Consider the following 23681-nt stretch of genomic DNA (forward strand, 5'->3'; position numbering starts at 1 on the left):
TATATTTTACACCGAATATAGCTGGTTTGACTTGACTTGACTATTGGATCGCTAAAGGGAGTGTCTATTCTTACCCATCGGCCTGGTGGGACACCAACAATTAGCGAGCTCGGAGGTGAGGGATATTAGGCTTTAAACCTCAGCCTTAAGTTGCTGAAGCTCTTGAGAGATCTCAGTGAGTTTGGCGTCATTAGTAATGTGGGAACAGGAGGTTGTGATGTGGGCCAGGAGGCCAGGTGAGACTGCTCCGGTTTATGGTGTTAGGGAGAAGCTGCGTTGGGAGAACCAGGGGAGGGGGGAATAGAGATGGAGTCATGATTGAGGAGTGGAGGTGTGGGACTCATAAACTGATCGATGAGTCGATAGGCACCATGTTATTGGTCATGTTCGGGGGTTCCGAGATAGCAAGTGTCAGTGTTTGGTCCAGAAAGGGTGTCACAGATGCATCCGTGCTGACAGCGGGGGCTCAGCACTTTCACCCATTCTTTTTAATCTACTCATGGAGCCCCTGGCAAACGCATTGAACTCGGCGAACATTCTATATCACATATATGCGGACGACGCCCAACTGTATATGAAAATCTCCTCACCAGAAGACTTCCTCTCCCTCAACGCTATTCCACAGAATACTCAATGTTGGCTCACTGGCAACCACCTCTTGCTTAACACCAAAAAAACAGAATTCCTCCTCATCTCCCCACCCAATCACACACCCAAGATAGACTTATGGTTAAAACGTCTAACTTACTTTAATTGTGCTCCGCACATCATTGACTCCGCGAAGTCCCTGGGAGTCACCATGGACAAACACCTGAACATGCAGGCACAAATCACTAATGCCACCAAGGGAGCTAATCACCAGATGAGTATACTAAGGAAACTTAAACCCTTCCTCTCACAGACCGACTTAAAAATGGCAATACAAGCCCTAGTGCTACCAAGATTAGACTATGGAAGCACCACTCTATGCGTTCTCCCCAAATACTGGCCGACCCGCTGAGGGCATCGCTTAACGCTGCGGCCAAACTGGTATCAGGAACTAAAAGAAATAACTACATCTCTCTGACATTGAAAGTTCTGAACTGGCTGCCCTACGAGGCAAGAATACACCTAAAGATAGCTTGCATGACCCATAAAGCCCTGCATAGCAATTGTAGCGATCGCTACCATCGACAAGGCCAAATGTAAAAGATTCCGTATTTCCAGTCCTTTGCGGAAACACTACAAGTCCCAGAAGGCCATCCGGCGCTGGGGGTTGGCTCAATGGGAGGACATTATATAAGCTCCACCTTCGGAACACAACGGGGCTTGTCAATCGTGTTCTGTATTCGCTCATAGTGGATGAGCCTTCTCGCTGCGAGTAGGATTCTTGAGGACGACGCCGATCAAAAGCCAGCGTGGTCAGTTGTACCCTATTCTGCACTACGCGATCAAAAGCCAGCGTGGTCATTACCTTGATCTGCACGACGCCGATGAACAGCCAGCGTGGTCAGATATCCTTGCGATTCTCTGTTCCGAATCCTATTCAGTCGTGCAAGTACCCAGAGGAGTGCGGGCTCGCCTCCTATTCTTTTGTATACTTTTTCTGTTTAAAGCGGTATCAAAGCAGCCGCCATTTCTTGTTTACTTTGCGGGGAAAGTTTGTGTTCTACGTCAGTGGCTACTGACGTTATCTGATAACTGGTCTACTCCGTTCCACAAGGAGGATTGTGGTTCTTATAAGTGTTGTGCTTTCCACGCTTATCGTTTGTAGTCCAGAGAATTATGTTTGTGCTTACGACCTGGTAGGCAGAGGAGTGAAGTTAACTTCTCAGTACTTCTGGTTTAACTGTCATTTCTGTACTTTGCTTGGAATTCCTTTAAGGATACATGGGGTGGATAAACTGGTGAGTAGGGAAGACCGGGGAAGAATTCTGGGGTCACATAAGTTCCGCTGCAGAACTAATCTCTTGCTCTCTGTCTCCTCCTCTACCTGCAGTGTCCCTGTACCAGTAACCTCATGGTGTAACGACCAGACGATACCAGAAGTGCCTTTTTCCCCGATGCCAATCCACCTCCCGGCCCCTATTCGTACAGGCTCAAACAGTGGGTAAATTCCATTGTAGGGGTTTGTGTGGAACGGAGTCGGAAGGACTATCGTCTATCGTCTCTGCTGGCCATCAGAGTAAGGTTAGTGGTGCTTGCGTATTCTTGCGCTGCTCTCAATCCCGACAGATTGACAAGCCCAAGAATACCGCCCAGCCTAGACGATGGATACGAATGCTATTCTCACCTCCCTGTTGGAGAGCTTTACAGGCCTTCAACAAGAGGTTCAGAACTCCCGGATAGAGAACCAGGCTTTGTATAAAGAGATTTCTGATTTACGCAAAGACGTGTCAGACCTTGCCATGAGAGAGCCTGTGGTGAAACCATTGATTAGACCGGCCACCCTGCAGCCGCCTCCTTCCTTCCAACCCAGGGGTTCACTGGCAGCCCCATCCACTTCTACCGAAACCACTCCGACGGTCCATATAATCCAAAATCATGGGATACCCCTAGCCCCCCCCCGAAAGGTTTCATGGGGATCCACAGAAATTTGAAACATTTCTGAATCAATGCCGTCTGCATTTTCTATGCAAACCTATGTTCTTCCAGGACGAAGCATCCAAAACTGCTTTTCTGATGTCCAGCTGGACAATCCCTTTATTGGAAAAGGATGACCCTGTTTTACATGATTTCTCTGCCTTTTGCATAGAACTCCGGAAATTGTTTGATAGGAAGTCTCACATGTTGTCACTAGATCACGAATTAATGACCTTGAGACAGGGGTCCCAAGATCTGTTGTCCTACATCACCACCTTTAACCGCCTTATCGTAGAAACAGATTGGCCGGCTCAGAAACGAATCTCCTTGTTTTACCAAGGACTTAGGGGAGAACTGAAGGCTGTATTAGCTCAGGTGGTGCAATTACCTACTACCTGTGAGGAATTAATAGACCTGACCGTCCAACTAGATCACCGGTTACTGGAGCGAAAAGGGGGGGATTATCTATACTCTTACCCCTTATTTAAAACCCGGCAGGGGGTTGAAGAAAAAGCAAAGACAACAGAAGGACCGGAACCCATGCAAATAGGGGGAATACGTGGGCCTCTCACCCGGGAAGAAAGAGACAGGAGACGGAGGCTTAAACTCTGCCTATACTGTGGCAAAGGGGGGCACTTCATCAACGACTGTAGAGCTAGGAATTACGTTTCCGGGAAAAACCCCCTTCCCAGAGGGCAGGCTGCTCTTAGTTCTAGTGAGCCGGCGGAAAACTGACGGTCTTGAATCAGATAGAGACCTCTGATTCGAGACGACCTCAAGATACGGTCTCCCCTTTTGTAGCCAATACCCTACACCCTGCAGTCGCCCATATGAATGTGAATGTTGCGCTATGGGTTACCAATCAGAACCCTGTAAGGGTAGATGCCTTGTTAGATTCAGGGGCAACCGGAAATTATATAGACCAGACCTATGCCTTCCGCATGGGTATCCCCTGTGAAAAGAAATCGATACCTGAAACAGTTAAAACAGTGGATGGCACGGTACTAACTTCAGGGCCGGTCACCTACCATACGCTGGCCCTATTGATGAGATTCGGTGAGGATCACTGTGAGTACATCCAGTTCGACCTGATTGATGCCCCTCAGTTTCCGACTCATTCTAGGTATGCCTTGGTTGACACTGCATAATCCGTTGGTGAGCTGGGCTTCCCGTACCGTGAGTATGACATCCGAGTATTGCAAGGAACATTGTCGAGAAGGCATACACCAAGACTTCCCCCTTGTTCCCTCGCTCGCTACCTTCTTAGCAAGCGACTGTACAGTTGATTCCTTTTGTTGTGCCACCGCATTACCAGATGAATACAAGTCCTTTCATGCCTTGTTCGACAAACAAAAAGCTACCCAATTACCTCCTCATCGCACCTACGATTGTCGGATTCACCTCGTTCCGGGTGCAGACATCCCTTGCAGTAGGGTGTATGCCCTGACAGAAAAAGAAACACTGTATCTCAAAACCTATATCGAGGACAATATAGCGTCTGGGTTCATAAGACACTCCACCTCCCCGGCCTCGTCACCCATGTTCTTCATACCGAAGAAGGATTGCGAGGAATTGAGACCATGTATCGACTACCGAGCCATTAACAGGGTGACCATCAAGAACCGCTATCCTCTTCCCCTAATTCCTGTGTTGATGGATCAGTTGAAAGGTGCGCGCTATTTCACAAAACTTGATCTCCGAGGGGCCTATCATCTGGTACGAGTGATGAAAGGAGATGAATGGAAGACTGCTTTCAGAACTAAGTTTGGTCTCTACGAATGCCAAACTGGAGAAATGCCTTTTTCATGTCCAGCAGGTAGCCTTCTTGGGTTATGTTATTGACGCTCACGGATTTCGAATGGACATGAGTAAGGTGAAGGCCATCATCACATGGAAAACGCCACGGAACGTTAAATCTGTGCAAAGCTTTCTCGGTTTTGCCAATTACTATCGGCGTTTTATACAGGATTTCTCCAAAATCATCCATCCCATCACGTCCCTCTTGAGAAAAAATGTTCCTTTCAAATGGGGAGAGGCGGCCGAAACCTCATTTCAACTCCTAAAAGAGAAGTTTACACAAGCTCCCATCCTTCGTCATCCAGACCCCAAGATGCCGTTTGTGTTGGAAACTGACGCTTCTCAGTTTGCTCTGGGTGGTGTCCTGTCCCAACGCCATCCTACCTCGGGTCAACTCCACCCGGTGGCGTACTACTCTAAGAAGCTCACCCCGTGTGAGATAAACTACACGATAACAGACAAAGAGCTCTTAGCCATCAAAAGAGCATGCGAAGAATGGAGGCATTACCTCCTCGGAGCGTTGCATACTGTAGAAATCATCACAGACCATCGCAATTTACTGTTCTTAAAGACGGCGAAGGCTTTGACTCCTCGACAATTGCGATGGACCCTCTTCTTCTCAGACTTTGATTTCGTGATCAAATATAGACCCGGAACTCGTAACGGAAAAGCTGATGCGCTCTCCAGGTTGGGTGAGGAAGAAGCGGCAACCTCGACAGACCCCCTTTCATTCTAAAGGGGATCGAACCACCAGAAACAGCTATCGCCTTGATCACCTCTGAAGATTTCCTGGATGACGTTAGAGTCGCCCTAACGGACCAGGATATCACTGCTTGGGTACAGGATGAGCCCGACAAGCGATGTGAAAAGGATAAGCTGGCCTATCATTTCCAGGCCTTATATGTCCCCACCTCTGCGTTGCAACGCAAAGCCCTGGAATGGGCGCATGATTCTGTTCTAGGGGGACACATGGGCATCTACAAGACAATCGCTAACGTGGAACGATCCTTCTGGTGGCCTGGTGTCAGATCTGATACCAAAGAATATGTGAAGAACTGTGCGGTCTGTGCCCAGGGGAAAGCCAGTCACATCAAACCACCGGGACTGTTGCATCCATTACCGATTCCACCCAAGCCGTGGCACACTCTGTCCATGGACTTTATCGTAGAGATGCCCCCGTGTGAGAAACAAACGGTCGTGCTGGTGGTAGTTGACCATCTTACGAAAATGGGACACTTCATTTCCTTACCTGGTCTGCCTTCCTCCAGTGATTAGCCAAAGTCTTCCTCCAACACATCGTCCGTCCACACGGATTGCCGAGAGTGGTGATTACGGATAGGGGGACTCAATTCACCTCCCGTTTCTGGAAGGCTCTATGTACCATTTTGCAGATCGATGCTCGTCTCTCATCAAGCTATCATCCGCAAACGGATGGTAAAACGGAACGTCTAAATCAGACGTTGGAGCAATACCTGCGTTGTTTCTCGTTACAGAACGCCACAGATTGGACCATCCTCTTGTGGTTGGCGGAGTTCGCCTACAATAACGCAGTACATACCACCTTGGGATGTTCCCCGTTCTTTTGCCTCTATGGATTCCATCCAAACATGCTTCCCTTTGAATGGCCGGCTGAATCTTTGGTTCCTGCCATACATGAACATCATGCTCATCTTCGGGCTATTCTGATCGAGGCTCGGAACAATCTGGCAAAAAGCCCAAGCAGCCCAGAAGATGTTCGCAGATAAGAGACGTACCCCTGAACCTGAATATAAGGTGGGGGACAAGGTGTGGCTTTCTACACGCAACCTGCATCTTAAGGGACTTACGAAGTCGAAGCCTAAGTATGTTGGTTCCTATGGCATTTGTGAGAGGATAAACGCTGTAGCCATGAAACTCTCGTTGTCATTGTCTTGGATGATTCAGCCCGTATTTCATGTATCGCCCCTACGTCCGTGTCTTCCGAGCGTGAGGTTGCCTGATCGTCCTCTTCCGGTGGAAATCGAGGGCCACGAAGAATATGAAGTGCGTTCTATTCTGGACTCTCGCTTGGTCCGAGGCCGGATCCAATACCTGGTGGATTGGAAAGGGTTCGGCCCCGAAGACAGGACCTGGGAACCCTTGGACCATCTCCATTGTCCCGATTTGGTAGTACAATTCCATGAGCGGTTCCCCGGAAAGCCGGGACGTCCGCCGGGACAGCGGTCCACGAGAGGGGGTTCTGTAGCGATCGCTACCATCGACAAGGCCAAATGTAAAAGATTCCGTATTTCCAGTCCTTTGCGGAAACACTACAAGTCCCAGAAGGCCATCCGGCGCTGGGGGTTGGCTCAACGGGAGGACATTATATAAGCTCCACCTTCGGAACACAACGGGGCTTGTCAATCGTGTTCTGTATTCGCTCATAGTGGATGAGCCTTCTCGCTGCGAGTAGGATTCTTGAGGACGACGCCGATCAAAAGCCAGCGTGGTCAGTTGTACCCTATTCTGCACTACGCCGATCAAAAGCCAGCGTGGTCATTACCTTGATCTGCACGACGCCGATGAACAGCCAGCGTGGTCAGATATCCTTGCGATTCTCTGTTCCGAATCCTATTCAGTCGTGCAAGTACCCAGAGGAGTGCGGGCTCGCCTCCTATTCTTTTGTATACTTTTTCTGTTTAAAGCGGTATCAAAGCTGCCGCCATTTCTTGTTTACTTTGCGGGGAAAGTTTGTGTTCTACGTCAGTGGCTACTGACGTTATCTAATAACTGGTCTACTCCGTTCCACAAGGAGGATTGTGGTTCTTATAAGTGTTGTGCTTTCCACGCTTATCATTTGTAGTCCAGAGAATTATGTTTGTGCTTACGACCTGGTAGGCAGAGGAGTGAAGTTAACTTCTCAGTACTTCTGGTTTAACTGTCATTTCTGTACTTTGCTTGGAATTCCTTTAAGGATACATGGGGTGGATAAACTGGTGAGTAGGGAAGACCGGGGAAGAATTCTGGGGTCACATAAGTTCCGCTGCAGAACTAATCTCTTGCTCTCTGTCTCCTCCTCTACCTGCAGTGTCCCTGTACCAGTAACCTCATGGTGTAACGACCAGACGATACCAGAAGTGCCTTTTTCCCCGATGCCAATCCACCTCCCGGCCCCTATTCGTACAGGCTCAAACAGTGGGTAAATTCCATTGTAGGGGTTTGTGTGGAACGGAGTCGGAAGGACTATCGTCTATCGTCTCTGCTGGCCATCAGAGAAAGGTTAGTGGCGCTTGCGTATTCTTGCGCTGCTCTCAATCCCGACAGCAATACTCCCAGTTACTTAGCTCTAAAGCTAGTTCGATCGGGAGGATGCAGACAACTGCGAAGTGTGAGCCCACTACTACTGAAACCACAATTCTACCATAAAAAGAGAACAGGCTGCAGAGCATTCCCAGGGATTGCACCGAAGATTTGGAACTCCCTACCTCCAGTGGTACGTGGAATCTCTTCCTTTACCACCTTCAAAAAAGAAGTAAAAATGCTTCTAATAAACAATTTCACATCCTAAGACTTTAATTCTATCTTGACCTCTAGTCACCTGTGCGATCCATATATTATTGCCTACATCTTTTGAATTGAATGTTTACTACTTCAACCACCTAATGGTAAATAACTGTGTATTGTGAAGCGTTCTGATTAAGCATGGGCTGAAAATTTGTTCCGCTCGCGAAATTTGCGGATTTTCCGCAATTTCGCAATCCGCAAATCTCGCGAAATCGCTGTAAAATCCGCGAATCCACGAGTGGGATGAATTTTCAGCCAAGCACTTACAGGGTTACAGCAGCAGGTGCAAAAGTTGAAGCAAATTTTTTGTAACCTTTTACAAAAGGGTTACAAAGAAATTAACTTCAACTTGGGCACCTGTTGCTGTAAGCCTGTAAGTGCTTCCTGGCGCCTCGTTGCCTACTTGCAACTATTCTCTGACCCTGCTCTTACCCTTGAAGCAGGGTCAGAGAATAGTTACAAGTAGGCAATGAGGCGCCTGTCATGAAAATTAAACCTCAACAGGAAGCACTGACAGATATAAAAACAAGCATTTGCAATGCAATAGGTCTCGCATTAGGAAAGTTTGAACTATTGGTCTTGTAAATGACAATTTTTTTTTATTTATGTGTTGGTTTTGAAAATTGCTAAATGAATAGCTTTGTCATTTACAATGCCAATAGTTATAACTTTCGCAAATGTGACACCTATAGCATTTGTAATGCAACATGTTTTGTATTTACGTGACTTAGATGTATTGATATTACAAATTACAATGGCTTTTAATTTTTTTAAATAAATAATACTTAAATAAAAGTGATTTTAATTTATAATGGCAATAGCTTAAACTTTTGTAAATAACTTTTGTGAGGATTATGTTCAGTGTATTTTATTGTGATGAAAATCCAAGAACAGAAGTGAAATATTACCATCTTTTGTGACATTTGTAATAAAGCTTGAAACATTGAGAGAACATATTTGAACCAGTTGTTGTTGAATGGTTGCGCAGATTGATGCTGGGGTGGCGCTGAGTGGTGCTGTGGTGGTGCTGAGTGGTGCTGTGCTGATGCTGAGTGGTGGTGTGGTGGTGCTGAGTAATACTGGGATGGTGCTGAGTGATGCTGGGGTGGTGCTGAGTGGTGCTGTGGTGGTGCTGAGTGATGCTGTTATGGTGCTGAGTGGTGCTGTGGTGGTGCTGAGTGATAATGTGGTGGTGCTGAGTGATGCTGTGGTGATGCTGAGTGATGCTGTGGTGGCGCTGAGTGGTGCTGTGGTGGTTCTGATTGGTGCTGTGGTGGTGCTGAGTGATGCTGTGGTGGTGCTGAGTGATGCTGTCGTAGTACTGAGTGGTGCTGTGGTGGTGCTGAGTGATAATGTGGTGGCGCTGAGTGATGCTGTGGTGACGCTGAGTGGTGCTGTGGTGGTGCTATATGGTGCTGTGGTGGTGCTGAGTGATGCTGTGGTGGTGCTGAGTGATGCTGTGGCAGTGCTGAGTGATGCTGTGGTGGTGCTGAGTGGCGCTGTGGTGGTGCTGAGTGGTGCTGTGGTGGTGCTGAGTGATAATGTGGTGGTGCTGAGTGATGCTGTGGTGGTGCTGAGTGATGCTTTGGTGGCACTGAGTGGTGCTGTGGTGGTGCTGAGTGATGCTGTGGTGGTGCTGTGGTGGTGCTGAGTGATAATGTGGTGGTGCAGAGGGCAGAAAGGCACAAAAAGCAGTCTAACAAAGGGCAGAAGGGCAGAAAAACAAGGGAAAAACGAGTCTAACAGAGGGCAGAAGGGCAGAAAAACAAGGGAAAAACCAAGTCCAACAGAGGGAAGAAAGGCACAAAAAACGAGACTAACAGGGGGCAGAAGGGCAGAAAAACAAGGGAAAAACGAGTCTAACAGAGGGCAGAAGGGCAGAAAAACAAGGGAAAAACAAGTCTAACAGAGAGCAGAAGGGCACAAAAAACGAGTCTAACAGGGGGCAGAAGGGCAGAAAAACAAGGGAAAAACGAGTCTAACAGAGGGCAGAAGGGCAGAAAAACAAGGGAAAAACGAGTAGGGCAGAAGGGCAGAAAAACAAGGGAAAAACGAGTCTAACAGAGGGCATAAGGGCACAAAAAACGAGTCTCACAGGGGGCAGAATGAATCCCGCCCTGGGTGTTTGTCCACGAAGAAGCCACCTTTTTGTGTAATACCTTTACTCCTTACTGGAGTACTTTCTACTGTCTAATCAGTAAGTGCTCCCTCGTTGGCTAAATGTATATGGGCAGATTTACAATAACTGGCGCATCCCCAGGGATGCGCCAGTTATTGTGCGCTGCAGCTCCGCCACCCATGGTGCCCCGCATTTACAATGCGGCGCACCATGTTGAGGTTCCGTGACAATATGAACCTGTGTTTTCAACATTGTCGTAAACTCATAATTTTGGTACCGATGAACCACAAATGATCCATTTAGTATATCCTGGTGTTTTCGCTATGCTACGAGCAAGAGCACTCCTGTTATAACCACATTTCTGATACACCGATGGCATCCATTTTAGATCATGGCATCCATCTTGTATTCTTGCCCTCACATAGTCAATGGACACGCAGCGACCTCTGATCACCTCATTTTCACTTAAGGACACGTAGGCTTTAGCCGGCGATTCACCTTGCTAGTGACACGTGCACCTTAGGACAGAAACGCTGTGGCCGCATGACTCGGCAAAAGCTGCCTCCTCTGCCCGAGGCCAGTCCTGCTATACTGGTTCTCGTGTTCGTTGGCCTGATCATGATTAGGCGGCCGAAGCTGGTAGCCTTGCCCATTTACGACCCACAAACATCTCTTATCCTGTTTTTCTATCTTCTGCACCTGGCTCTGCTCCTTTCCTTCTGGGCCTTTATTAGGGGGAGGTAACGAAATTTACGATGAGGCGGTCCGGCTCTTGAATGGAAAGATGACATGGGATTATGATGGAACAGTGGGAACCTCTCGTTCGTAAATGTTTTAACATCAGATATTGTTGACGATTCCTGTGTAACGCCAAATATTTATTGTTTAGGACATAAAGTTTGAGAAACACACTAGTATGTGGAGAATGTTGCCCCCAGCTAAATATTTTGTATTTAAGGAGCAACCAACTTAGTGCAAATCGAACAGGCTCCTAGAATCTGCCCGTGTGTAGTTTCTGTGACTTCTGTGTCCCTGCAGTAATAAACCTTTGGTCTTTGACGCCACCATCGAGAAGCCTGTGTTTCTGTTCATTTGTGCACCGAGACAGGTAGAACTCAGGGGTCTTCGGGTGTTTTCCCTGACACCTCTGGACCGTAATTAAAAGTCCAGAACTCCAATTGGCGCCCAACATGGGGCGACGTCATTCGGTACTGGTCCAAAAGCCTGAAGAGTTCGAGAAGCTTCGTGTGAAGATTCCGGAGGGAGGCGCCCCACTTCATCGATCCCGGCATATCGCAAAAGTGGCCTGACGTTCTCTTCCACGAGGGTTCCCGTTCAGACGGCTGCAGTTGTCCGTTGCCTTGACCGTCGCCCTGCCTTGGACCCGAGGTGCAGACCTTAGTACAGCGAGACGTGACGGGTTTCTCCTTGGTGACGTCTTCAGTGCCTCAGTTAAGTATTAAGTGGTTGCTAGTTGTTTGGTTACTTCGTAAGGGTTTGGATAATCCTTTTAGTTCCTTGGTTTGGTTTGGTTTTGTAAGATTATCACTGGTTGTTCTAGTTACGATAATCTTTTGGTTTGGTTTGGGTATCGATACATTTGTTCACTTTGGTAGGCCTAAGTTCTTAGTTCGAGTGCGCACCTTTGAGTGTGTTTGTTCTGTGTTCCGGTTTATAAAATGGTAAGTCGGAAAAATTCTATGTTTTCATGTTTTGGTTGCAACAGGAATTCCCGGTTGGAGGACTCGTGTTCGGTTCCTCCGATTGGAACTCCTCTTTATGATCTTTATTGCAAGTTCGGTGTGGGCCCTATCTCTTATAACGAGGTATGGATCCGCTACACGGAGAAAGATGGTGTCCTTAGTTGGCCACTACATGGTAGTTTCGAACCTGAAATTCTCGATAATCTAGAAAGAAAGTTGTTTAAAAAGAAAGCCCGGCCGGCAATGTTTGATTCTTTCCGTTGTTGGCGAAAAGAATCCAAACAGAGAGAGACTAAAAAGTTGAAGAAAGAGCAGAAAGAACAAGAATTGACTTTAGAACAGTCTGCTAAGCAGCTGCAACTCAATGATTCTGAGAAAGCGATAGAGGTAGCCGATAGAGAGCGTAATTTAGCGATAGACAAGTGCTATCCTGCTTTGCCATCAAGTACAGCTAAGATAGTGGAGGACTCCGAAAACGATCCTCTGTTGTCTTACTTGTTGAGGTCACCTCCATCGTATGCACAGGGTGCTACAGCTCCACCTCTGCCGAATGTTGTGTTACCGGTTGCTGGATAGCCTGGTATACCTGCTCCTGCTCCCCTGAATCAAGCTCCTGCATTTCCTGTGGTTAACAATATTCCTCCGGCACCCCCTCTTCCAGGGTTGCCAGCTCCTCTGCCTATGCCTGTACCGCTGATACCTGTTGTTTCGCAAGCTACTTTGCCTCCTACACCTACTGGTGCTGTTTCTTCTGTCCCAACTACCACTCTACTTCAAACTTCCTCTAGCTATATGACTCCGCTTTCTGTTCGTCGGAGAATTACTGAATCTGTCTCTAATATTCTCTCTCCCTTTTACAAAACTCTGATTAAGAGTCCTGCCTCTGAATCTGTTCAGAGACGTAGTCAGCTTCCTAGTGTTGAGGAACGAGGAATATTAGATTCCACTGCTCTCAGGTGGATTTCGAAAGTTGGAAGGTATAATGTACGAGATGTATTAGATACATTTATGCAATGGAATGAACCGACACAACGCTATGTGTTTGATGTTATGTGTTCCCTTTTACGTGAGGAATGGGATGAGAATGATTCTGAACAAGTTCCAGACAAATTAATTCATATTCAACAAAAATTTGCTGCAGGTATGATAGTTGGTCAGGAGATAAAAGAAGCAATGGAACGGATTCTAGGTTTTAGGGTTGATCCTTCCCTCGGTTCACCAAGAGATTCAGAGAAAGGTAGCGCAAATAAAGGTCGCCAATACCCTATGAGGGAGGTTCCGCCAATATGGCGCGACGCTGTGCAAGCTGATGCAGTGCGTGGTATTGCGGCCGCTCCAGCGCAATTCCAGAGAGTGTGGATACACATTCCGTGGAAGCGAGCTGAAGTGTTAGCAGTAAAACAGGCCTTGCCAGATCCGCGTAAAAATCCCGCCGGATATTACAAAGAGTTGGCTCAGACGGTTGAAGCTTGCGTAATGAATCTAGCGGACATTGATATGCTATTTGGTAATGTAGTACCGCAACCAATCTGGGCTAAAATTCGTAGAGAAAATCATCCAGTTGCTCTAGGTGGCTATTGGGCAGCTATTATTGTGGCAGATGGTCAACCAATTGGGGGTTCTAAACCTGAACCTTTAATTGCTAATTTGCCCGGTAGAATAATCGATTTAATGAAAACCCTGATGCCAGCATTGCGCGTTAACTGGGACAAGTTGTCCGCATGCAGGCAGAAGAAAGACGAAAGCGTCTCCGACTTTTTCACTAGATTCGAGGAAACTTTCATAGATCACAGTGGTCAGGATATGAGCACGGAAGGAGGCCAGAGATTATTTGTTGATAAATTTGTGCACAATCTGTTACCAGAGCTCAGTAATAAATTAAAGAATTCTGAAAGTGCGTGGGCTGTCTCTACGACTGCACAGATACTTGCAACTGCCCAGTACTATGAAAATAGGGATAAAGAAGAGAAGGAAAAATCAGAAAAGAAAACGAAAGATTTAAAAACCAAAGTCCTTTTGCAACAAGCATATCCGCCTCGCACGAATCAAACGAATACACAGCAAGGGCCATATCAGAGGACCGACTATGGTTCACAGAGACCACAGTACCAATGGAATCAGTGTGCTTATTGCAAAAAGGAAGGTCATTATAAGAATGAGTGTCCGGTACTGGCACACAATAATGCTGCTGCAGCTCAGAGAGGTCGTGGTGGTTCTATGCAAAATTCTAGAGGTCGAGGACGAGGTGCTATGCCTCCACAAACGAATGATCGCCCTTCTAATTATTTTGATCAACGAAATGGTCAGTCTACACAGCCAGCTAGATCTCAACAGTATCATGTTGAAGATTACTGTGAAGTTGGTGAGGAATTTCAGCAAAACGAGTACTAGGACAGCCTTGGGCAAAGAGATGGAGTAGTATCAGTTCCAGTAGACCAGAGTGGGCCTTATGTCGCAGTAGCCACATCAGGTGTAGTCGAACCGTTTCTGTTGGATACTGGTGCAGCAAAAAGTTCTATCATACATGCAAAACTCCCTGGCGCACCTTTGTCCGGCTTAACAAATGTTTCTGTAGGTTTTTCAGGCGCCCCTGTTCACAACCCTGTTTCTGGTCCTTTGTCTATTTCTGTTGGGCCTCGTCAATTGAAAGCACCCTTGATTTTGACGACTGGTTGTAATGAAAATCTGCTTGGTTTAGACTTGTTAAAACGCCTATATGCGACATTGTACTGTTCTCCTTCAGGAGTACAGCTTACATTAGGTAGAAGAATCATATCCCCGATGCATTTGTCAATGGATGCGCTCCCACTGGAGCTGCGTTCTCTCCCTGATACTCTTTGGGCGACTGGTCCTAACGATGTAGGTCTTTTGGAAATTCCACCATATGTAGTAACTTTGAAAGCAAATGTCAAATTTCCACGAATCCCACAATACAAAATCTCTAGTGAAGGTGAGCGTGCGCTCCTATTGATAGTACAAGATTTGATCAAGAAAGACGTAATAGAGGAAACTAGAGGAAATGTCTGTAATAGCCCTGTACTGCCTATTCTAAAGCGCACTGATCCCTCAGAAACCTCCAGTCTATAGATTTGTAATTGACCTTAGAGAGGTTAACAAAATTGTGATTCCACAGTTTCCTGTGGTTCCAGACATTACTGCATTGTTAACGTTGATTCCTGCTACAGCCACGTGGTTCTAAGTGATCGACTTGAAGAATGCCTTTTTCAGCATTCCGATAGCCGAAGAAAGCAGAGATATTTTCGGCTTCTCTCTAGGAGGACGAAGCTTCAGGTTTAAACGTGCTCCACAAGGCTATTGTGAAAGCCCATCCATTTACAGTCAGGCATTAAAAAGTCAGTTGGATTCTTTTGTACTTCCTCCTGGTTCTGCCTTAGTGCAATATGTCGATGATTTTCTAGTGGCTGCCGATGACAAGGAAACTTGCAAAGCAGCTACAATTTCCTTATAGCATCATTTGTCTGATGAATGTTCCTAGCACACAGAGAGAAGTGCGTGCGTTCTTGGGTATTACTTCATACTGCAGGCAATGGATCCCAAATTTTTCTCTCTTGGCAAAACCGTTGGTGGCTTTGACTGGGAAAGGTGTTCCGAATCCAGTGCCATGGTCTGACGAATGTCAGCAAAGCTTTTCTGAGTTACGAAACGCACTATGTTCAGCTCCTGTGTTGGGTACACCTGACTACAGTAAACCATTTACACTCTATGTCCACGAAAGAGAAGGTTGCGCGTTGAGTGTCTTGACGCAACAATTTGGTGATAAACAACGCCCTTGTGCGTATTTTTCATCAACATTAGATCCGGTAGCCAGAGCGTTGCCTAGTTGCTTGAGAGCTACAGCGGCAGCTGCAGCGTCCATTCGACAATCTGCTGGTTTGGTCATGAACAACATGCTAGTGGTCATGGTTCCACATGCCGTGGATACACTCATGAACCGAACAAAGACGCAGCACCTTACCAGTGCTAGATTATCAGGCTATGAGCTGACACTGTTAGCAAATCATATTCAGATTAAGAGATGCAATGTATTGAATCCAGCAACATTGTTGCCGACTAGTCAGGAGTCGAGTGATTCTGAGCCACATGACTGTTGTTTTAGAACTGAGGAAGAGACAAAAGGACGAATTGATCTAAAAGACACTCCGTTATCAGACCCAGATGGCACGTTGTATGTTGACGGGTCTTGTTTTAAATTGGAGAATGGTGATGTAACAGCTGCCTATGCAGTAACGACTTTGAGTACGATTGTGGAGACTGCAAGAGTGAGTCAGAATTCTGCTCAAGCTGCAGAATTAATTGCATTGACTAGAGCGTGTGTTTTAGCTAAGGGAAAGAGAGTGAATGTGTTCACAGATAGTCAGTACGCGTTCGGCGTAGCCCATAGTTTTGGCCGATTGTGGAAGGAAAGAGGTTTTATTACGTCCCATGGGACTAAGATCCAGCATGGTCAGCTAGTTAATGACTTGTTGGAATCTCTAACCTTACCAATGGAAGTTGCGATTGTAAAGTGCAGTGCTCATCGAGCAATCACGGATGATGTTGGTCGAGGAAATGCCTTTGCTGATGAGACAGCAAAACAGACAGCTAGGAATCCGATGAGTGGGATGTATGTTTCAACATCTGCAAGATGGGTTACTGATTCGGGAATGTGTGAGGACACAATGGAAAGTGTGAGAACGATTCAGGAAGAAGCGACTGAAGAGGAAAAACTTGCATGGAAAGAGAAAACGGGTAAATTGGACTCGAATGGATGTTGGCTTGATTTGACGGAACAACAGCGTTGGATGTTGCCTGATGCGTATGTGCTTGCTGTGGTAACGATGGCGCATGGAGCAGCGCACATCAGTTCTAAAGGGATTTGTAAGATGTTGGCTCCAGTCTGGAAGAATGATGGAATTAGTAAGTGTGCAGAAAGAGTGGTGAGAAACTGCATGATATGCCTGATGCATAATCCTGGCAAGGGAACCCCCACACCTGCTGGTCACTTCGCTCCTCCTTCCTGCCCCTTCGAAGTGATTCAGTTAGACTTCATTCACATGGATCGATGTAACAACCTTAAATACATTTTAGTGGTAGTCTGTGCTTTTTCAAGGTGGATCGAAGCATATCCACTCAAAGATAATACTGCCTTGTCCACTGCCAAAATTCTCCTAAAAGAATACTTCCCCAGGTATGGTATGCCACGGATTGTATGGTCAGATAATGGAAGTGAATTCGTAGGGAAAGTTATGCAGAGTGCGTGTGCAGGCTTGAGCATCAAGCAAAAGTTCCACAGTGCGAATCACCCCCAGTCAGCAGGTTTAGTTGAAGGCTACAATGGCACCCTCAAGCTGAAACTGGCTAAGATACAAGCCTCCACGGGCTTGTCCTGGCCAGATGCATTACCTTTGGCCCTGTTATCCACAAGAGCGACTGTGCATTCCCGAGTAGGGCTTAGTCCCTATGAGATTGTGTTCGGTCGCCCTGCTAATATTTGTGGGGTACCAAGACCTAGGGAGTTTAGGCAGCTGGAATACCCAATGCTAATTGATTACCTTTTTGACTTGACTGCTAAATTGAGTCTCATTCACCAACAAGTTTTCGATGCATTGCCAAAGCCTCCGGAAAGTCCAGGTCATCAGCTGAAACCCGGAGACTTTGTTGTCATAAAGAACTTTGGACGGACCAGAAATCTTCAACCCAAGTTCGTTGGACCGTTTCAGGTACTGTTGGCAACAAGGACTGCTGTACGAGTGGCTGGAAGAAAAAACTGGGTCCACGCGACACATACTAAGCGTGTACCCCTACCACTCCCTTATGATAATTGGATTAGAAAAGGAATTGGTGCCTCAGAAACAGAACCGGTTCCAAAATACGTTCCTTTCAGTGATGCAGAACTGATAACTGATCCACCGAACTCTGACTCTTTTTCTGAAGCTGCTCCTTTGAACACTGACCAGAACACTGCATCAATCGAAAATTTGCCCTCTGCGAACTCGAACACTGTCACTCCTGCTGAAAACAGTCTATTTCCGGATCAAACTACTCCAGGAAAACTGAGATACAACCTCTGATCTCATTCTAAAGACTAATAAAGCAGGAAACTGCCTATTTTTTAATCATTTTGCTCTAAAAACATTGCCTCCAGCCAGGAAGTTTGCTAAACATTTTGAATTTCTCTGTATATTTCTATTGTGCTTATTACCTTGCCGTCTGGGTAGCCGTAGGGTCGGGGCTTTGTGCCTAGTTGAATCTGCGGGGGCCAGACACAAGGTCGGTCTTTCTGTTAGTTCTGGGAACTCCCAGGGCTGGTAGAGGCATTTTCAACTACGTACATACCATCAGTGGTTGCGAGCGGTTGTAGAAGATGGAGCTTCCTGGGCTGCACCGAGAGAATGTAATTTATGTTCGCAGAAATAGACTGTACAAGGGGAAGATAGAATCCATAAGAGAGGGATAGGGGGGATAGCATGAACAGTGGACTAGGATGCACTTGGAAATTCGATAGACCCAGCCAGTCTGGAAATCTAAGCAGAATTAGTAAACAACAACATTCTAAGATGGCCTCCACCTTAGAAATACTTTAAAGCTACAGAACATGATGGTCCTTCTTTCATGTCCACAAGAAGGACATGCTAAGTTCTTTGTCAATATCTAGATTCCTAGAGTCTTAGAGGTGCCAACATTTTAGATTGCAAAAAACACAGTTGATGGACAGAATGTAGAACAATGTCATACATTCACCCCAGTACAAGGATCTGGGCCTAAATCCATCCTTTTTTTGCACTCCACACCACCCTGGGTTAGACACTGGCTATATGCAAATCAGCTCTGACCCTGTGCCTCATGAGTCCCAGGCTCTCCACAGGCTCTCCACACCACTGGAGTCAAGCTATCCAGGCTGATGAAGGCTGATAGCCAGAAACCGGTCCTTGGATGCTTGATGGAAAGACATGGCTTGGTAGTTCGGACTGGACTGTTCCCATGAGGCACAGGGTCAGAGCTGATTTGCATATAGCCAGTGTCTAACCAAGGGTGGTGTGGAGTGCAAAAAAACGATGGATTTAGGCCCAGATCCTTGTACTGGGGTGAATGTATGACATTGTTCTACATTCTGTCCATCAACTGTGTTTTTTGCAATTTTCACCCCGAGTGCGCTGGGTATACTCAGACGTGAGTCCCAGGCTCTCCACACCACTGGAATCAAGCTATCCAGGCTGATGAAGGCTGATAGCCAGAAACTGGTCCTTGGATGCTTGATTCCGGTCTGGGAAAGACATGGCCTGGTAGTTCGGACTGGACTGTTCCCATGAGGCACAGGGTCAGAGCTGATTTGCATATAGCCAGTGTCTAACCCAGGGTGGTGTGGAGTGCAAAAAAACTATGGATTTAGGCCCAGATCCTTTTACTGGGGTGAATGTATGACATTGTTCTACATTCTGTCCATCAACTGTGTTTTTTGCAATTCTCACCCCGAGTGTGCTGGGTATACTCAGACGTGAGTCCCAGGCTCTCCACACCACTGGAGTCAAGCAATCCAGGCTGATGAAGGCTGATAGCCAGAAACCGGTCCTTGGATGCTTGATTCCGGTCTGGGAAAGACGTGGCTTGGTAGTTCGGACTGGACTGTTCCCAAGAGGCACAGGGTCAGAGCTGATTTGCATATAGCCAGTGTCTAACCCAGGGTGGTGTGGAGTGAAATAAAACGATGGATTTAGGCCCAGATCCTTGTACTGGGGTGAATGTATGACATTGTTCTACATTCTGTCCATCAACTGTGTTTTTTGCAATTGTCACCCCGAGTGTGCTGGGTATACTCAGACGTGAGTCCCAGGCTCTCCACACCACTGGAGTCAAGCTATCCAGGCTCATGAAGGCTGATAGCCAGAAACCGGCCCTTGGATGCTTGATTCCGGTCTGGGAAAGACATGGCTTGGTAGTTCGGACTGGACTGTTCCGATGAGACACAGGGTCAGAGCTGATTTGCATATAGCCAGTGTCTAACCCAGGGTGGTGTGGAGTGCAAAAAAACGATGGATTTAGGCCCAGATCCTTGTACTGGGGTGAATGTATGACATTGTTCTACATTCTGTCCATCAACTGTGTTTTTTGCAATTTTCACCCGAGTGTGCTGGGTATACTCAGACGTGAGTCCCAGGCTCTCCACACCACTGGAGTCAAGCTATCCAAGCTGATGAAGGCTGATAGCCAGAAACCGGTCCTTGGATGCTTGATCCCGGTCTGGGAAAGACATGGCTTGGTAGTTCGGACTGGACTGTTCCCATGAGGCACAGGGTCAGAGCTGATTTGCATATAGCCAGTGTCTAACCCAGGGTGGTGTGGAGTGCAAAAAAACAATGGATTTAGGCCCAGATCCTTGTACTGGGGTGAATGTATGACATTGTTCTACATTCTGTCCATCAACTGTGTTTTTAACATTTTAGATTGGGCAGGGACTTTATATGGGGAGAGGGTCGATACATGATGCAGGTTCTACAAGGCTCAGATAGAGCCCCTTTACGCCACAAGGGCCCCAAACACAATCAGCGCACAAAAGGCCCCTATAATCAAGCCTTGAGACAACAGTGAGGGAAATCCTCCTAAAAAAAGAGTTAGTAGTTAGTAGTGAATGAAACCAGGCACCTCAGTGAATAATAGCATTTGATGCATGGCACAATATTCTGATATACACCTTGCTGTCTTGAGTCTTCCTGATCCTTCTCTTACTCTAAGAGCTGTTCTTGTTTTAACAAAACCTTGACCATATGCATCTACCTAAAGCTGTAACTAGTATATGCGTGCTATGCGAGCATCCTTTTTTAGCTAAGTTTCTCTATGACCCCTTTGCTGAAATAAATAAGATGTGGCGTATTCAAAGGAACTGTTATGCAAATATCTCTGTATGGTTAAATGTGTCTTAAATATGTCTTCATAAGTTTCAACAATAGTAATAAATGAGATGCTTTTACAATCAATTAAAAATTGTAGATGCACATTCTGGTATTTTCCATTTAAGTAATTTAAATCTTTTTACATCCGACAGAAAACAATCCTTGATTGCACAAAATGTTTAAGAATAATGAAGATAATACTGTAAATCTGCAAAAGCAAAGTCAGAAACATTGAGTTACAGTATTCAGGAAAACATAAGTGCCGACAGAGGCAGCCGAACCTGAACATAAACGGACAGATCTTTGAAGTACCGTCAAGGGCAATTCGGTGATTCTACGAGTCTCAGCTGTCACCTCCGTGCCTCAAGATGAAGAAATTACCCCCTAGAAAATTAAGGCAACACTGATTAACCACTTTTTGTGTAAACATGTCCAATATCAGCTCTGATCATGAGGTGGTTACAGCAGTACTTTGCTTCCTAAAGTGATATCAGGCCACCATTCAGTGCTAAAGGTGTATTGAATGGATCTTTCAGGCCATTCCACAGCAACCAGCGAAAACCACAGTTAACTGAAAGTTAAAAGAAATGGGGGATCTGCTATATAAAACACAGAGTATATTTACCAAGCCTAAAACTGCATCAGAGAACACACACAGAAAAGCCATACAAATGCAATGAATGTCTGAAGCGCTTGAGTGAATTATCAGGCCTAAACAAGCATCAGCGAACACACATAGGGGAAAAACCCATATCATTGCAGTGAATGTGGAAGTAGTTTTATGGAATTATCAAAACTCATGAGTCATCAGCGAACACACACTGGGGAAAAACCATTCAAGTGCAATGAATGTGGGAAGAGCTTTATATATTTATCAGGCCTAAAACGGCATCAGAGAACACACACAGGGGAAAAAACATATCCTTGCAGTGAATGTCTGAAGAGCTTTAGTCTATTATCAGGCCTAAAACAACATCAGAGAACACACACAGGAGAAAAACCATATCATTGCAGTGAATGTCTGAAGAGCTTTAGTCAATTAGCACACCTAAAACAGCATCAGAGAACACACACTGGAGAAAAACCATATCCTTGCAGTGAATGTGGAAGTAGTTTTAGTTCCTCTTCAGGATTAATGTATCATCAACAAACACACACAGGGGAAAAAACATATTATTGCAGTGAATGTGGAAGTAGTTTTATAGAATTATCAAAACTCATGAGTCATCAGCGAACACACACTGGGGAAAAACCATTGAAGTGCAATGAATGTGGGAAGAGCTTTATAGATGTATCACCCCTAAAACTGCATCAGAGAACACACACAGGCGAAAAACCATATCCTTGCAGTGAATGTGGAAGTAGTTTTAGTTCCTCTTCAGGATTAATATATCATCAACAAACACACACAGGGGGAAAACCATATCATTGCAGTGAATGTCTGAAGAGCTTTTGTAGATTATGGTACCTAAAGGAGCATCAGAAAACACACACTGGGGAAAAACCATTCCAGTGCAATGAATGTGGGAAGAGATTTTGTCTCTCATCAGTCCTACATAGACATCAGCGAACACACACGGGAGAAAAACCATACCATTGCAGTGAATGTGGAAAGAGCTTTAGTCGATTATCACACCTAAAACTCCATCAGAGAACACACACAGGGGAAAAACCATATCATTGCAGTGAATGTGGACGTAGTTTTATTACATCTTTAAGATTAAGGATTCATCAGCGAACACACACTGGAGAAAAACCATACCATTGCAGTGAATGTGGGAATAGCTTTTGTCAATTAACAAACCTAAAACAGCATCAGCGAGCACACACCGGGGAAAAACTGTAGTGCGGCCCCTAGTGTCACGCTATTATTTGCTAAAGTTAGCCTGAGGTAGCAACCATTTTATCTACGTGTCTTTTTATTTTTGCGCACAACACTCTGTATCTTCTTGTGCAAAATCCCTTTGTGCCCACATGAGCTCATATTGTTATAGTTTGCTCATTGCGTACAAGGTCGATAAACAAGCCACTGTGCGTTCCACGTCTGGTCAATCCGCACTACCTAGACATAACATTAGGCACTTCTTTGCACGATTGAGAAATGCTTGCATTTTACTAACACGCAGCAGCTTTCTCGAGATAGACGGAAGACTAGAGCCTTGCTGAACCTATGATGTAACCTTACTCCTACGTTCTAAGATGAGGGGTTCCCCAGAATTGGCCCAGAGATCTTCTTTTATATAATATACATATTCCTACCAGGGGAGGGTGGTCTAGGCGCTATAGCCGTAATAGCCACTGGTCATTCAGAATGATCTCTCCCTTCTTATTTTATGGTATTGTAACTTTGATAATTGTTTTTATCTTATGTATTATTCTTCTGGTGCTAGCTCATTGACTGCATTATAGAACTACGTACAGAGTTTTTTAGTTGAAAAATAAACACTTTAAACTTTACATAGACTCTGCATTGTTTGGGGTGGACAAGCACAGGTAAGTGAGCAAAAGGGTGTGCATTGCTACGACGACTCTGAGAGGTCGGGAGTTCCGTGTTCTGGGTTTGTCTAAGCATTAGGTATCTTTGGATGGTCTGCGGAGCTAATGAGACACTATAGCTAGTCGGTCGAGGGATTGTGAGTTCTTAGGTGTAAGTGCAGTGCAACCAATCTTGCACTAACGGCCCATTTTCTTGTGCATAGTTCTATACATCAGCGAAGACACACAGGAGAAAAGCCATATCATGGCAGTGAAAGTGCAAAAAGCTTTTATCAATCTTCAAACCTAAAAAAAATCAGCGAACATTCTGGCATCAACTTAAGTGTCTATTCTGTGCTATTGTTTATTTCCCTACAGCTAGGAAAAACAGGAAATATCAGGAACCCATTGGGAGACTAGCACATAGTGGCCTAAAGGTAAAGAAACATTCTTGGTTTTTATTCTGTGAGAAAGAAATCCAAGCACATTACAAAACCTCGCATTTCATTTTTAGTGTTTCAGACTAGCCCAGTTTGTTTCCAGATGGCAAGAGATAGCGCAGGATCCTTGGGTTTTGGAAACTGTAGTTGGATACAGGATAGATTTTATCTGTGT

The 23681-nt window shown here is 45.8% G+C and overlaps 1 pseudogene across 1 annotated transcript in view; it reads left to right on the top strand.

Annotated features, from left to right (window-relative positions):
• LOC147737195 (uncharacterized) overlaps positions 1–23316 on the top strand; it is a 97459-nt pseudogene extending 74143 nt beyond the window's left edge. Inside the window, exon 4 of the transcript XR_015295997.1 lies at positions 21177–23316. The product of XR_015295997.1 is annotated as an uncharacterized LOC147737195 (transcript). The remainder of the gene's footprint in view (positions 1–21176) is intronic.
• Positions 23317–23681: the final 365 nt, after the last annotated feature.

Source organism: Lissotriton vulgaris, chromosome 1_1 (assembly GCF_964263255.1).
Source record: "Lissotriton vulgaris chromosome 1_1, aLisVul1.2, whole genome shotgun sequence".
Taxonomy (NCBI): Eukaryota; Metazoa; Chordata; class Amphibia; order Caudata; family Salamandridae; genus Lissotriton; species Lissotriton vulgaris.